This window comes from Chelonia mydas, chromosome 9, assembly GCF_015237465.2.
Source record: "Chelonia mydas isolate rCheMyd1 chromosome 9, rCheMyd1.pri.v2, whole genome shotgun sequence".
Classification (NCBI taxonomy): domain Eukaryota; kingdom Metazoa; phylum Chordata; order Testudines; family Cheloniidae; genus Chelonia; species Chelonia mydas.
Window position 1 is genome coordinate 71,462,642 of NC_057855.1, and position 15,811 is coordinate 71,478,452.

Here is a 15,811-nt window from a genome sequence, read left to right on the forward strand (position 1 = left end):
CACCCCATTTCTCCCAATATACAAAGAGTATCATTTACTAGTAGATGGCTATATAATTTGAAATTTAATGTTGTCTTTATTTACAATGGTAATCTGTTTAAATAAAAAAAGACCTCAAATAGGTAAACATTTCTGTTAGCAAATCAACAGCTAATATGTGTTGTTTAATGCAGTGAACAAGTTAAATTGCTTTACCAGTGCATCTAGAAATGTAGCTAGGCAAACATATTGAAATATGAGCTGTAAAACACTTACAGATTGATACAAGCATTAAATATTCTTTTTTACAACTAACATTGCTATATAAAAATTTAGGTAGCAGTGGATCTAGATTGATGCTTGATGTCTCTTTCTACTGCAGATGATTTCAGTTTCTCTACATTTGTGTATCTAATTATCTCCCTGCAATACTAACCACTGGAAACAGTGTGACAGGAATGGTAACAAAACCCTGACCAAGGTCAGATGACTGGGTTTAGGAAATAAAGGTCAATACTCTAGCAGCCATCTTGTGTTTCAAATTTATTGTAATTCCCATTATAATTCTAGTTGAATCCTATGAGTTCAGTTTGGCAACTCCATCATGAACAGAGCCATACAGATTTCATTTAGCTCCTGCAGTGCTGTAATTGTTTTGAGTTATGTCTAGGACAGTTTTATTCAGAAAACCATACTGGAGAACCAGATTTTATCAATTAATAATTATATCATTTCATTAATTATTTGTATTACCATAACACCTAGGAGCCCTAGTTATGGACCAGAAACCCACTGTGCTGGGTGCTATATGTACACAGAACAAAAACGGTACCTGCTCCATAAAGCTTGCAATCTAAGTATAAGAGAGGAGACAATAGCTGGATACAGAAAGATAGCTAGAGGAGCACAAGGAGATGATGAGACCAAATTGGTCAGCAGGATAGGCATTGGTAACAGTACCCCAGCAGCCTAACCATTCTCTAGTTTTTCTTTAGGCATCATGGCAAAGGACAATATTGAAGGAGGACAATTATATAACTTTGTGTATGTTTATGGAGAGCTCCTCCCAAGTGTATGGGGCTACATGGAAGAAAGCAGAAAGGTGCTTGTTTAAAAATTTTTAAAAAGTGGATGGTGGAGGTTGGCATCATGGATCGATTGGGGGCAGGAGTCGATGTTTGGATAATGAATGAGAGATGATAGGTAAAATGGGGATAGTCCATGAAGGGCCTTGAAAGTGAAGACAAGCAGCTTATGTTTGATGTGATAGAGAAAGAGAAGACAGCTGAGGGATACAAAGAGTAGGGTGACATGGTCAAAGTCATGGCCTAGGAGGAGTAATCTTAGTAGCAGCATTCTGAGTGGATATTAGTGGAGCAAGATTACACTTGTCAAGAGAAGAGAAAAGGAAGTTGCAGTAATTAGGCTGATGAGCATTTGGATGAGAGTTTTAGCTATGTGTAGGCATAGAATCATGCAAACGTAGAACTGGAGGGTACCTCGAGAGGTCATCTAGTCCAGTCCCCTGCACTCCATCACAGGACTAAGTATTATCTAGACCATCCTTGACAGGTGTTTGTCTAACCTGCTCTTAAAAATCTCCAAAGATGGAGATTCCACAGCCTCCCTAAGCAATTTATTCCAGTGCTTAACCACCCTGACAGTTAGAAAGTTTTTCCTAATGTCCAACCTAAACCTCCCTTGCTGAAATTTAAGCCCATTGCTGCTTATCCTATCCTGAGAGGTTAAGAAGAACAATTTTTCTCCTTCCTCCTTGTAACAACTTCTGTGTACTTGGAAACTGTTATCATGTCCCCTCGCAATCTTCTCTTTTCCAGACTAAACAAACCCAATTTTTTCAATCTTTCCTCATTGGTCATGTTTTCTAGAACTTTAATAATTTTTGTTGCTCTTCTCTGGACTTTCTCCAATTTGTCCACATCTTTCCTGAAATGTGGCACCCAGAACTGGACACAATACTCCAGTTGAGGCCCAATGAGCGCAGAGTAGAGCAGAAGAATTACTTCTTGTGTCTTGCTTACAATGCTCCTGCTAATACATCCCAGAATGATGTTCGCTTTTTTTGGAACAGTGTTACACTGTTGACTAATCTTTAGCTTGCGTCCACTATGACCACCAGATCCCTTTCCACAGTACTCCTTCCTAGGCAGTCATTTCCCATGTTGTGTGTGTGCAGCTGATGGTTCCTTCCTAAATGGAGTACTTTGCATTTGTCCTTATTGAATTTCATCCGATTGACTTCAGACCAGGGCCGGCTGCACAGTTTTGGCCGCCCCAAGCAATGAAAGAAACTGCCACCGCGGACAGCAAAAGGAAGAAGCTGCAAAGGGAAGGGGCTGCCGCCGATTTGCCACTGCGGTGGGTGGCACAGAGAAGCTGCCGCCGATTTGCCGTTGCGGCCGGAGGAACTGCCGCCCCTTTCAAACTGCCGCCCCAAGCACCTGCTTGGAACGCTGGTGCCTGTAGCTGGCCCTGCTTCAGACTATTTCTCCAGTTTGTCCAGATCGTTTTGAAGTATAACCCTATCCTCCAGAGCACTTGCACCCACCTCCCCCCACAGCTTGGTATCATCTGCAAACTTTATAAATGTACAAAAGGCCATACCATAAAGATGCTGTGCAGAAAGAATCTGCAAGATTTAGACGTAACCTGGGTGTGAGGACACAGAGAGGGATCTGAGTCTAAGATAACATGCAGGTTATGGGCTTAAGTAACAGTCAGGGTGGTGGTTGTGTCTGTGTCTGCAATGATCAAGAAGTGAGGGAGAGTTTAGGGAGAAGGTTTAGATTTAGAATAGCAATTGATTAGAACTTGTTGAGCTTGAACAGATGGCTAGATATTCATGAGGAGGTGTCAGAGAGACAGGCTGAGATTTTAATGTGGACGGAAAGAGACAGATCAGGAATAGAGAAGTAGATCTGTGAGTCATCAGCATAAAGATATGGTTAAATTTGTGTTTGTGTATGAGATTACCTGGAGATAAAGTATAGTGGAAGAAGAGATGAGGACCAAAGACAGAGCCTTTGGGAACCTCCACAGAAAGCTGGGGGTGGGGGGTGGGGGATGAAAAGGATCCTCCACAGAAAATCCTGAATGAGCAACTGGAGGTAAGAGGACAACTAGGAGAAGACAGAAAGCCTTAAGTACAGACACATGGAAGCCAAGGGAAGAAGAGATTTCAAAAAGAGGAGCATGGATGAGTGTTGGAGGTAGCTAACTGGTCATGAAGGATGAGGATGGAAAACCAGTTCTGAGATTTTGATAGGAAGAGGTTTTTAGAGACTTTTTGGTGAGAGTGGTTTCATCTAAATGCAACGGGGAGAAACTGGATTAGAGAGGGTCTAGTATGGAATTGGAGGAGAACTCCAGACCGCAATTGTAGACCGCTTATTCATTGAGCTTTAGATGTATGGGAGAAAGGAGATGCGGCAGTAGTTGGAGAAGCAAGTGGTGAGTTTTGAGATGGGAGAGAATAAAGCTTGTTTGTATCATGAGGGGAAAGAGCCAGAGGAGAGTGAGAGGTTAAGGAGAAAAGTAAGGGAATTGATGAGCAGGTGAGCAGATGTGGTAGGATCATGGGGGCAAGTGGAGAAGTTAGAGGAGGAGAGTGGATCAGAAAATTCTCTCTCTGACAGTGAAAGAGGAGGAGGGAGAGTGTTATAGAGAGGAAAGCAAAGGCTGAGGCATGAGGAAATTTGACAAAATCCTACATGACCTTCTATTGGGAGAAAACAGGAAGATTCTGTGCATGCAGATAAGTGGTGGTAGGAGTGTGGGAGTGTTTGAGGAGTGAGTCAAAGGTGGTGAAAAGGCAGCGGGGATTTTAGTGTGGAATTCAGTTAAGTTGAAGAAATAGAGTTGTTCAGATAGGAAGGCAGAACCAAAGGAGGAAAAAATGAATTTGTAGTGGAGAAAGTCATTCTGTCATGGAATTTCTGCCAGTTATGTACTGCAGAGTGCGAGCAGAAGTGTATGTTGGGAGGTGAGCCGGGGCTAGGAGTTGACGGGGATGACCTTGCAATGGGGGAGAGGGGCAAAGGAGTTAAAATTGGAGGAGAGTGACGCATGGAAAGAAACAACCATATCAATAGAGGAAAGGGAAGAAAGGCCAGGAAGTGGCCAGGAAGGAGAGGGATGAATGTTGACTTAGTAATCAAGCCAGAAAAATAAAATCTGAGTTGGATTTTTGTCTATATTTGAGGTGATTTCTCTTCTCTTATTTATTCTTATTGACAGAGTACAAGTTTTCTTTGTTTCATTTTAATGTTTTGTGTGTTTTTTTGCTTTTCATTGGCAGACAGAATAATAAGGCTGAGAATATGTTAGAAAACCTATTTACAAGAAAATTAAAGATTGTCTCCTTGCATTAGTATTGTGGTGACATGCCTGCTGGTTATATAAAGGGTACATCTGTGCTCAGATCTTTTGTACATTATATCAAATGCCTATTATACACAGCGGAACTGGAGAGCAAATGCTATAAATACATTGTTAGTAGAGGTTAGGGAAATTATATTGTGGGAAATCTTTGCAGTTTGCCATCTCATCTTGTCTGCACCTGTCAAGCTATACACACCAGCTGACCACTTCCCTTTTCTAATAGTGATGAAGAATAAGAATATAACCATTAGAAGTCGTGTGTCTCTGTCCAATATAATAAGAGAAGCCTGGATTAAATGTAATATGTTGAATCTGCAAAATATTTTGAGTATGTTATCATCCATTGCCTATTGTGATCCTCCATGCAGCATACAGGAATGGCAGAGCTGATTTATATACACTGATTACCTGCTGGGTTAATTATACTAGATTGTTCAGCCAACTACCTTATAATAATTATTTACTATTTGTGAACATAAGAGCATAAACTTAAAATTTGATTACAGTACACTGGACTCAGGAATGTGACTTATCAATAGATATATAATGAAATTGATCGAGCCACCTTAAAATCTCTGTGAGAAGACTACAGAGAATAATAATAATAATAAAAAACTCCCATTTAACATATGCTTCACTGTATCACTTTCTTTTGGCATCAGAAAGAGCCTGCTAGTGATGGTGCCATATATTTTTCTGGTGGTACACATTATTTACTATTTTATATTGAATTACTGTGCTGCAGTTAATAGAAGTACAGTAATTGCAGCTATTAGCCTCATGATTGAAAGAATGCTCTTCAGTAACTTGGTGATTGCTCAGAAATTGCAAGTCAGTGTGTGTTACTGATAATAGTACAAATAATTCCATAGTCCAGGTATTTCTTTGCTGTGTAGACATACCAGTAGACATTAAGGCCAGAAGGGACCATCATGATCATCTCCTGCAGATAGCAGGCCACAGAACCTTGCCCACCCTCTCCTGTACTAGACCCATAACCTCTGGCTGAGTTACTGAAGTCCTCAAATCTTGGTTTGAAGACTTCAGTTTACAGAGACTCCACCATTTACTCTAGCTTAAGCCTGCAAGTAACCCAGGCCCCATACTGCAGCGGAAGGTAAAAAACCCTTGGGGTTAGGTCTCAGTCCTGCAAAGTCTTTACAGGATTAGGCATAGGCGTGGTCTTACTCAGATACTAGGGGATGCTCGACTCCCACTCTACCCCTTCCTCCAAGTCCCCCACCCCGCTCTGCCCCAGGCCCTTCCACACTACACTCCTTTCCCCAAGTCCCCAACTGCGCCCTGCCTCTTCCTGCCCTGCCCCATTCTGCTCCCTCCTCTAACTACCCCCACTCCTCCCCCACCCTAACCAGTGCCACCTGCATGCCGCTAAACAGCATTTCCGCGCCAAGTGAGAGGCGCTGGGAGGGAGGGGGAGGAGCTGATCTGTGGGGCTGCTGGTAGGTGGGAGGAGCTGGGCGGGGGGAGTGGGGCCTAAGTGAGTAATGTGTAATAGGAACTGTAATACTCTTATGGAAAATGACATTGGTTTTTGAAAGTTTCCCAAAACCTTAAGTACAGACACTAAAACTAAAGAATTACAATAGGGGTTATGGGCCAGAGACGATATGACAGATATCTATGTTTTTGTGCAAAAAATGCTGGGCCAAATACTTCTGTTGCATTTGTACAAGCCCAGTGAACTTAGTGTGAATGCAAATATGCCACACAGCAAATGGGTTCACAGAGGTTTGGCATGTATGTTTAATTCTGTCTTTGTATTTAATTGGGACCATTCCTTTTAAGTTTAAAAAGCACTGTATGTTTCTTACCTTTTAAAAAATATACCCTTCTGGAATTTGAGGATTCTAATGCTCTTTGATTCTAAAAGTAGGAATGCATATCCTTGTTCCTCTAGAAAGTCTGATGTACTGCAGACTGCTAAGTCATTCTGGGGGAGATTAGTGAGAGGAGGAACAAAAATGCAATGAGCTTCTCTTTGACAGGAGTTGTCACGAGTTATAGCAAGATGTTTCAATATTTTTTCATTTCTCTATGAGATTGTTGTCTTAATTCCTTAACCATGCATATGGTGATTGGAGAAGGTGCAGAGAGGAAATTGAAGCCTACAGGTTGGTTATTGCTGATGTGGTATTCAGTCTTCTTTTTAAGCTATGGAATGTGCTGCTTTTGTGGTACCATCTACAAACTCACTTGTAGTCCAGTTTTTAGGTATAGCTAAACAGTGTTGATTGGTGATCCTCAAAAATTCTAGAGGTTCAGTTAAAAAAGGGCTTTCAAATGTTGCTGGTTATCCCCAGTCAGAACAATAAAATGTCATGGCATGAAGCAGAATGTGCTCCACCAGGGGTGATATAAGTAGGGAAAAGTGAGTCTGAAGTAAGAGGTAGAAGTTTAGAAACAGCCAAGAAATAGGCTGGCCTCCCTTCCACCTAGCTACTTTTGTCTGCCTTTTTTGATCTTCTAAAACCAATATATATAAAAACAATAACCAAAAATTCACCAAAATACACACACACAGGTGAGTAAGGGTCTCAGACTCTCACCTTACGTGAAAATATGTCCCTTGAAAGTTTTATTTTTAGAAATTGATTACTGAACAAACGTTTGATTTCATTGTCAATCTCTATCTTTCACCACCACAGACTCTGAAACTTCCCCAGAATACCTGACTGTCTGGGGCAGCACTCATGGCCCTGCACACAGGGTCCCAGCCCCATGCCTGGGGCTCCCCTCCCACCAGCCCTGCGCCCAGGGCTCCACTCCAGGCCCACGCGTGGTGTCTTGGCTACTAGCCCTGCACCCACCCCCAGCCTCGACACTCTTACAATGGGTCCCTCCCCTCCCAGAGGGGGGGCAGACAGGGGTAAGGGGCTGGCTTTAAGCACCCCCACTAGTAAAAGTGTTCCAGCGCCACTGGACAGAGCAAAGAGAGATTGGTAAGGGGTCCTTGAGACCAGTTCCTCCCTCCATTCTACAGCTTGCTCCCTCCAGAGCCTTTCAGTGTCTCAGGGCTACTCCCTGCCAGCTATGTCAGCCAGTTCTGTCTCCCAGAACATTGCAGAAGTTGGCAAAGACTCCTTTTGAATGTCCAGGGTTGGAGCCTGGTGCTTCAGCGTGGTATCAGCCTATGTCCAGGTCATGGCCTAGAATCTCCCTTGAATAAAACATGGCACCCTGGGAAGCCCACTGCTGTACCCAGGCTAGCACCCTGGTGTGAACTACTCTCTTAGGGAAAAGAAGCTGCTCGGAAGAGGTCTCACATCACTCCCCACACTCCAAAAAAGCATTAAGAGAAGAAGAGCCCATTGATTCCCTTTATCTTCTGAAGATTCTGGTCCAGGAGATTTCTATAGGAGTTACTGCAAGAGGTACAAAGGAAACATTCTAAAATCTGTTTCCCTCAAGCCACATAAATCTGTAGAGTACAGCAACTCCTCAGCACCGTTTCCCCCTACTCCCCTTCACAGTGTGCAGCATGAGGGAAAATCATCCCCACCAGCTTCCCATGGTCACCCTCACAGAGTGCAGCATAGGAAATCAATGCAGAAAAGACCAGGCCATAGTGTTGTATTGATTCCTCTAGGTGTGCATATGCTCTTCTCAACAAAGGGAATTCTCTCTCCATGGGGAAGGAAGGCCAGCATTCCAGATAAGATAGTAGACTCAAAAAGTAAACCTAAAAAACTCAAACCCTCCTCTCCCCGCTCCAACCCACAAAAAACAAAACTACAGAGAATAGACTCTTTCAGGCAACAATGCACTGAATATTGTAAATGATGTTTAGGAGGTCTGCAGCTGTCTTAGAGAAACTATGTATTCCTTATCATGTACCCTGGGAGGTTTAATAGTGGGTTAGGGATCTCCTGCCACACCTGAGATTGGGAAAGTATTGGTTTGTCTTCGCCAGAGGCTTCTTTGGATCACTATGTCCTAACTTTTAGGCTGTCATTCCCAGGTGGCACCATGGGTCACCAGGCCCTTATGTTCAGGTTATTGCTCCTAGTTCCTGTTTCAGTTTGCTATGCTTCATCACCACCTTGATGATGAGTCCCTGTCTACAATTATATTTTGAGACCTGTCAGGCAGTTTTAATCTCTTTCATGTGTGCCATGTTTATTTTGTATGGTTGTAGGTTTTTTTAACCAAAATGTCATGTGGTTAAAATGTCTGTCTATTTGTCTATGACTATGTCAAATGTCTCACAGAAGTCTAAATATATTACATCAACATTTTATCAACCAAATTTATAATCTCATCAAAAAAAGATATCAAGTTAGTTTGACAGGATCTGTTTTCCATAAACCTATGTTTTTTCAGAGGTGGGACTACCCTTCACTGCCACTGATTGACAAGGCTGGTCATCTTCCATGGCTGCAGAGAGCAGAGACCCAGTGTCTGAACCTTATTACTCCAAGAAAGGAAACTTAAGGTAAGGCACAGATAAATTTTACAATTAATTGGTAGTGAAACATTGTGGAAATGTATTGATTTTGATTACATTTCATATTAAGAAAATGGAACTGAATGTTAAGATCAAAACGTTACATTTCAACCATTTTCAAATGAAACATTTTGATTTTCTATTTCAAAATAACTTTGTTTTAAAATTTTATATGGCATAATAAAAACATTTTAAAAATCAAAATGAGACCAAAATGTTTCAATGTAATTGAAACATAACATTTTAATTGATCCAAAATACTTTTTTCCCAGAACTTTGTTTAATGGTAAATTTCAGCTGTTTTGGTTTTGTTCTTTTTTGGAATGGAACATTTTTTAAAGTTGTGGAATTTCCCATTAAACAGAAAATCTAGTTCCTGCCCAGCTCTAGTCACAAGATCATCTTTCTTTCATGAATGAAACACCAATAGAAGCTAGAATTTTGTTTGCGTTTTGTCATGTTAATCTGCACTGATAGATTTTCATTTTGTCATTTTAGTCCCAGCTCCTTTTCCTTGTCCTTATACTGAATAATTTTTCCATTTAGCAAATATTAGTTTGTGTCCTTCCTCTGAAACTGATTATTTTATGTTAATTAACTAAAGTAAACGTTGCAGGTGATAGAATTGTATTAGAAACATGGTAATTCTCTCAGGCCCTGATCCTGCAAGCTTCCACATGTAAGCACAAGAGTCTGCTGTCCTGTAGCTGCCTATAGCATCAGGGCCCTAAATTTCTATTATATGAATGATAGATGTCTATTTCCTGGTGGGAATAGAATAATTGTAGTACACTCAGTAGTTGTTACTTTTGATCATAAGAGATAGCAAATTATATGTGTGATTCTCATGCTGCATTTCAGCAACCACTCAACAAAGCAAATCTAAATCCAAGTTTAAAGGGGTAATTTTACAATGCAGTAGTACATGGTGCTCTCAGCTGCCTGTTTTTAGTAATGTTTTGACTCTCTATTGACATCATCTTATCACTTCTCAGTGTTGGAAATGGTTAAAATAAGTTATCTCCTGTATTACAAGTACAAATGTACTCGTTGGCATTTCTACAGAAATGTTTAAAGTGTGGCATTTACAAAGTACATATTAAGAAAAAGTACTGCAGTTGTATTTCCTCTCCCCCGCCTCCCCCAAGCACAATGATGTATAAAGAAATGCCACTATAATTTGCACCAGACACAATTTGGGAAAATCATATCTTAATTCCTCCTATAAAAAGAAGATAATACATTTCATTTCTGGAGTTAGTCCACTGGCAAACAAAGAAACTGAAAACACCAGCAGGATACAAAAACATTTAGAGCTGCTATAAACTGATAAACAGACGAAACAATAAACTTACTATTTATTCTATGAACTATTCAGGAAAATACAAAACTATATAACTTTACCTGAAACAAGAAAGTTGTACCTAAATTCTTATACTGAGATTAGGCTAATTGTGTGGTTAATTGTAAAAATTAATGTTCAGGACGATTGTAATGCAGATTATTAATGATTGTGGGTATTCCCATTGTTCAGTTTTCTTTTTATTAAATATGGAAGATTATCTGAAGCACTTTATCTAAGACAGCATGTTGTGGGTTTTTTTTGTATTGACATCCTGTGCCTGCCTTACAGTTTTATACCAACAGTTTGCTTTCTAGGGTATATTCTACAACTAGGAGGCTTTAATGTAAAATTGTCACTTGTATCTTATTGAGCAAAATGAAAAAAATGAAAATAACATGGTTCAATTCTCCTTTGGCTATGACAACTACAAATCTCTAATAATAATAATACAGTATCAGTGAAATAAACTATTTGTTCAAATGTCAACATGCACTGTTGTCTCTGCAACAGTAGTGATTTTTCTGCTGCTGTTTGAGGGTTGTCATGAAAGTTGCTGACAACTGTCCCTGATACATCAAAGAACCTCTTTGACATAATCTTGCCACTTCTCAGTGTTGGAATTGGTTAAAATAAGTTATCTCCTTTATTAAGGATATGAGTAGCGTGTTGTCTTAAACAACTTGTGGTTCTGATCCAAAGCCTACTGAAGTCCATGGAAAGTCTCTCGTTGACTTCAGTGGGCTTTGGATCAGACCTCTTGAGTTTAAAGTTAGTCATGTTCTTAAGCAGTTTGCTGGATCAGAGACAGAGTGCTCTGCCCCTTGCAGTTTATAAATAAAAATCTGGATTCACACCTACCAGTATGTTGTAAGGACCATATGTTCACTTCCGATGGAAGAAGATAATTTGTATTTAAAGATCAATGGCATAAGGATATGAGACACTGTGTTGTATTATCTGAGTTCTGTGCACCAAGTTTCTGGTCACATGAGGCAGAGGACGAGACCTGAACTACTTGCATAAGCCAAAGCGTGGGGCACAGCTGATCTGCAGGACAGGAAATGCTGGGGGGGTCAGAGGACTGGCTCAAGGAGCTAAGATGTAAAACTGCCTAAGTGACTATTAACTCCTAACAACAATATAGCTATTCCTGTTTTAAAAAAAAATTAGGTAATTCAATGGCAAAAAAGCTATGTTAATGCCCATGCAACCTTAACTCTGCCCTCTTTCACAATGCCCCAGTACATCATATTAACGCACTACCTTTGTTCTGGCAACAGTCTTAAGATTCTGATGACCTGTGCCCCGATGTACCTTTAAAGTCTGTAGATGGAGTGGAGCTTCTATATGTGGATCTCCCCTTTTTATCATGGACCTGGTCCAGTAGATAGGACACAGGACTGGGACTGAGGAGACCTGGGTTCTCTTCCTGGCTCGCCATTGACTTGGGCAAGCCTCTTCACCTCTCTGCGCTTCGTGTTTCCCCTCTGTCACCTCCATCTGTTTTGTCTATTTACAGTTTAAATTGTTTGGAGCAGAGACTGTCTTCCTACGATTGTACAGCATTTAAAACAATGGGGTCCTAATCTTGGTGAGGTTCTTGGACAGACATCTAGAATTCTATAATAATCTGCTGTCCATACACATTTTTGATCCAAAATTCTCACTTATTCACTGACAGTACTGCTCACCATGTTTCAAGGATGCACTGCATCAGATGATGTGCGATGGCAGAAGACTAGAATGCTGGTGGTGCATCACCATCTCTGATTTCAATAGGAAAGAGCAAAACCTGTTTTATTCCTGTATAGCTGTGAAGGAAGCCAAATTCATTCTTTCTCCATCCAGCTGGCTCTAAATCAGCATAACTGCACTACACAGAAAACCAGTTACATCAGTACAGTCTGTGCTCATCCCCATAGCTGAATACCTCCCACTGTGAGGAGCTGGCTGCCTATTTCACTGAAAAGATCAAACAAATCTGAGATTGGTTAGCTGGTCTCAAAAAGAACAAAGAAGGACAGAGAGAGGTTTTCATTTTGCCTTTTTTTGTTTTTGACTGAGTTTGGCTCAGTCACACAGGTCATAAAGACACTGAGAAACATATTGTCCAACATATACCAGACAGACTCCACCTCCTCCAAACTAATGAAAGCCACTGCAGAACCCTGGATCTACAATGGACTGAAAAGCTTGTTTCAGAGAGAGAATTACTTCCCAGACACTGTAAAATGTATGATAATATAGCTAGTCCTCATATGACACCAATGACCCTGGCCGTACTGCCTGTCTCAAGTGGTGATCATCCCCCTCCAAACCCAAATATTTTGTTTTCTGCTTCTGTCCTGTTCTAAGCTCAGATGTTAACATGCACTGCATATTATTTATTCACACTCTCAGAAAAGTCATTTGACGGGTTTCTGTTAGCTTTTGTTTATGTAGTTTACTTTACAAGTGCAATAAAATCCTTTCCCTATTTTTTTGAGATATGTACTCATTATTCAAGAAATCATTTTTGTCTTTTTAACAAATTAGGTTTTTAGTGCAAGGTAATGAAATAATTATATTAATCATCTTTACAATCTGAGATTACATTATATAGGGCTGTCTTTATCTGAGAACATCAAGTATTTAATACTATATTTTAAATAGTCTGACTTATAGAAGCATACCATTCTTGGTGTTAAAGTTGATGGACAGATGTTTTCTGTATCTGGAAAGAATGCAGTGGTAATTGCCTGTTATCTATTTCAATGGGTCTTTGTCAAATGTGCTTTTAAGCCTTCACTTAACTGAATTGGGACAATGAAAAATATAAATAAATAAAATAAAGTCTGAAGAGCTAATATGATGTTGATATGAATGGCAGAAAACCTTGCTTAAAGCATCAGTGCTACTGAAATATCTAATTTCAGTTGTGGTTCCCTGGTAAAATATTTACATAAAGCACTACCATAGACAATATGGGAACCAGAACAAGGTGAATTATGTAGGAGAAGCTTAATCAATATGGTAGGGTAGAGATAATATTGCCCCAACTTCCCCTTCCTCCAAAGTGATGTACATAGAAGGTTGGGATAGCCACGGTAACTGCAAACCTTTGCTTCCATAGAAACAGTGGTATCAGGAAATAACTTGTGATGTTGATGTGCGTAACCACCACACTCCTATTGCACCCTGATGACGTAGAAGATTATAGTCAGCACCAAAGGACATAATTTAGAAGTAAGTGGTGAAAGTGAGAGGAAAAACTAAAGAAAAAAGGGATAGGTATGGATGAAGGTAGGGGGAGAAAAACATAAAATACAGTGTATTGAAAGCTTTGTTCTTTAGTCCTGCCATTGAAAATGGTTTAGATTGTAAAATTTTTAATGGAGCAATGAAATCAAGGTAATTTCATAAAAATACATTTTGAATTGTAAGCTGTGATAGAGAGAGTGAGACTATCAAAGGCCGTTTATGGTGATGAAAATTTCCCCCACCGTGGAAAGGTAAGCACCATTTTAATTGCCGGCATTATCGTCTGATGTGGTGAAGGTGAAGTGGCCTATTATTCATGGCCTGAATAGAGACACTACATTTATGGCTTATTACAACAATCTGTAACCCACTAACAATCAGACTGCCAGCTGCTTCCCTTCCCCCTTACTTTCCTCAATATGACTAAAGGGGTGTTAAACGGCCACTTCACCTTGACTGATCCCTTGAAATATCTCTTAACTACTTATGCTAAACAATCTGTTCTACCTTGTATTTAGTTAATGACACTCTGGGTTAGTTTCCCAAACCTCAAGAAGAATTCTGTGTAAGGGCTTGTCTACACTGGCAAGTTTCTGTACAGTAAAGCATCTTTTTGCGCTCAAACTGCAGATGTATACACACTGCCAAGCCACTTTGTGCGAGAAACTCCTGACTTGCAGTGCTGCACAAAAACCACCTTGACAAGAGTTGTAAGGCTATTTGTGCAGAGGCTCCAGCTCTCCATGGCCAGTGTAGACACTTGATTGCTTTCTGCGCTGTAATTGGCCTCCAGAGCTGTCCCATAATGCCTCAGGTGACTGCTCTGCTCATTATTTTGAACTCGGCTGCCCTGGAGACATGCACTACCACAGTGCACTGCCGTCTTTGCCATTGCAAGAGCTGCTAATGTGGATGCACCCCAGTGTCACAAGCAGCATAGTGTGGACACACAACAATGGTTTAATTCCAGCGTTTTAATAAAAGTACTATAACTTGTGACTCAGAAACTTGCCAGTGTAAACATACCCTAAGCTCAAAAGCTTGCGTATCTCACCAGCAGAAGTTGGTCCAATAAAAGATATTACCTCACCCACTTTGTCTCTTTAATAATCATAGTACTCAGTCTGCACTCGGTGCTAGTTACTTTTTAATGTACTGTTAATTAGGTGAGCCAATTGCAATCTGAAGTATTGTTCATGATTTCTATTCGTGGTAATTAGTGGGAAGAGGATGTAGTAGGCAAATTATTTGTTGTGAAGCAATTATCTGATGAATTTAGCCATTTTTCCTATTGTGAATAGGTCCCAATTTCTATAAATACATAGGTTATTTGCAAGTATTTGACAAGTAACTTATATGAACAATTCTCATAGAATGGTTGATAGTGAAATGTTGACTTTACCTATTCGCTATTCTTTATTTATGGTATGTGATTGGTCATCTAGGTCACATCATATTGATTCTGCTCCCTAAGCAGACGATTGAAACTTCTAAAATATGAGAATAATGAATGGTGAATTATGAGTAATGATTTATGGGTAGCAATTTTCTAAAATAGTCCTTCAGTTTTAAAAATTGAACTAAGATTTGCAACATTGTTATTATTAAACTGATTGTCAACAGAAGATTCATAAATATGATCTATGAATAGTGTCAGAATGATTTCATTACATTTATTCAAGAAAATATTTATGGCTCTCTTCTTTTACTATTTGACCAGCTCAAGTTGAGGTTATAGTATCATCATAAGAGAGATTTGCCATAAGTAAGATATGTTGTTGTATGATGGTAACTAAGCTTACAGTAAAGAAAAAAAATCATTAGCTGAAAGGAAAACTAACTTTTTTCCTTTGGCCCCTGTAGAAGATGAAATTGGTAGTGTGGATTGCTTAACAGCGGTTGTTTCAGCTAAAATGTATCACATAAAATAATTTGACCCTTAAGATTGCTCACCATTGTGTAACAGTGCTTCTCTATTCCAATCAGCTATACAAAACTAATAACTCCTGGTAATTTGAAAACCTGAAGAGAAATAATCATGTATTTAATGGGGATTCAGAACCAACATGAGTTTGAAAATATTATTTAGTCTTTATTTAAATATAAATCTGCCATCTAACTTTTTTCTAGACAATATTTATGTATTTGATGGAAAAATAGTAGGGCTGTCAAGAGATTAAAAAAATTAACCGCGCTGTTAAACAATAATAGAATACCATTTATTTAAATATTTTTGGATGTTTTCTACATTTTCAAATATATTGATTTCAATTACAACACAGAATACAAAGTGTATGCTGCTCACTTTATATTATTTTTTATTACAAATATTTGCTCTGTAAAAAAACAGAAGAAATAGTATTTTTCAATTCACCTAATAA

At 39.6% G+C, this 15,811-nt stretch overlaps 1 protein-coding gene and 1 long non-coding RNA gene across 3 annotated transcripts in view; one reads left to right on the plus strand and one right to left on the minus strand.

Moving 5' to 3' along the window:
* LOC122461604 overlaps nucleotides 1–15,811 on the plus strand; it is a 621,770-nt gene that overhangs the window by 141,891 nt on the left and 464,068 nt on the right. The window contains exon 4 of the long non-coding RNA XR_006283608.1: nucleotides 8,722–8,833. This is a non-coding gene — a long non-coding RNA (uncharacterized LOC122461604). The remainder of the gene's footprint in view (nucleotides 1–8,721; nucleotides 8,834–15,811) is intronic.
* The window catches only part of KLHL4 (kelch like family member 4), a 77,434-nt gene that overhangs the window by 43,175 nt on the left and 18,448 nt on the right, over nucleotides 1–15,811 (minus strand). The gene's annotated exons all lie outside the window — the stretch shown is intronic.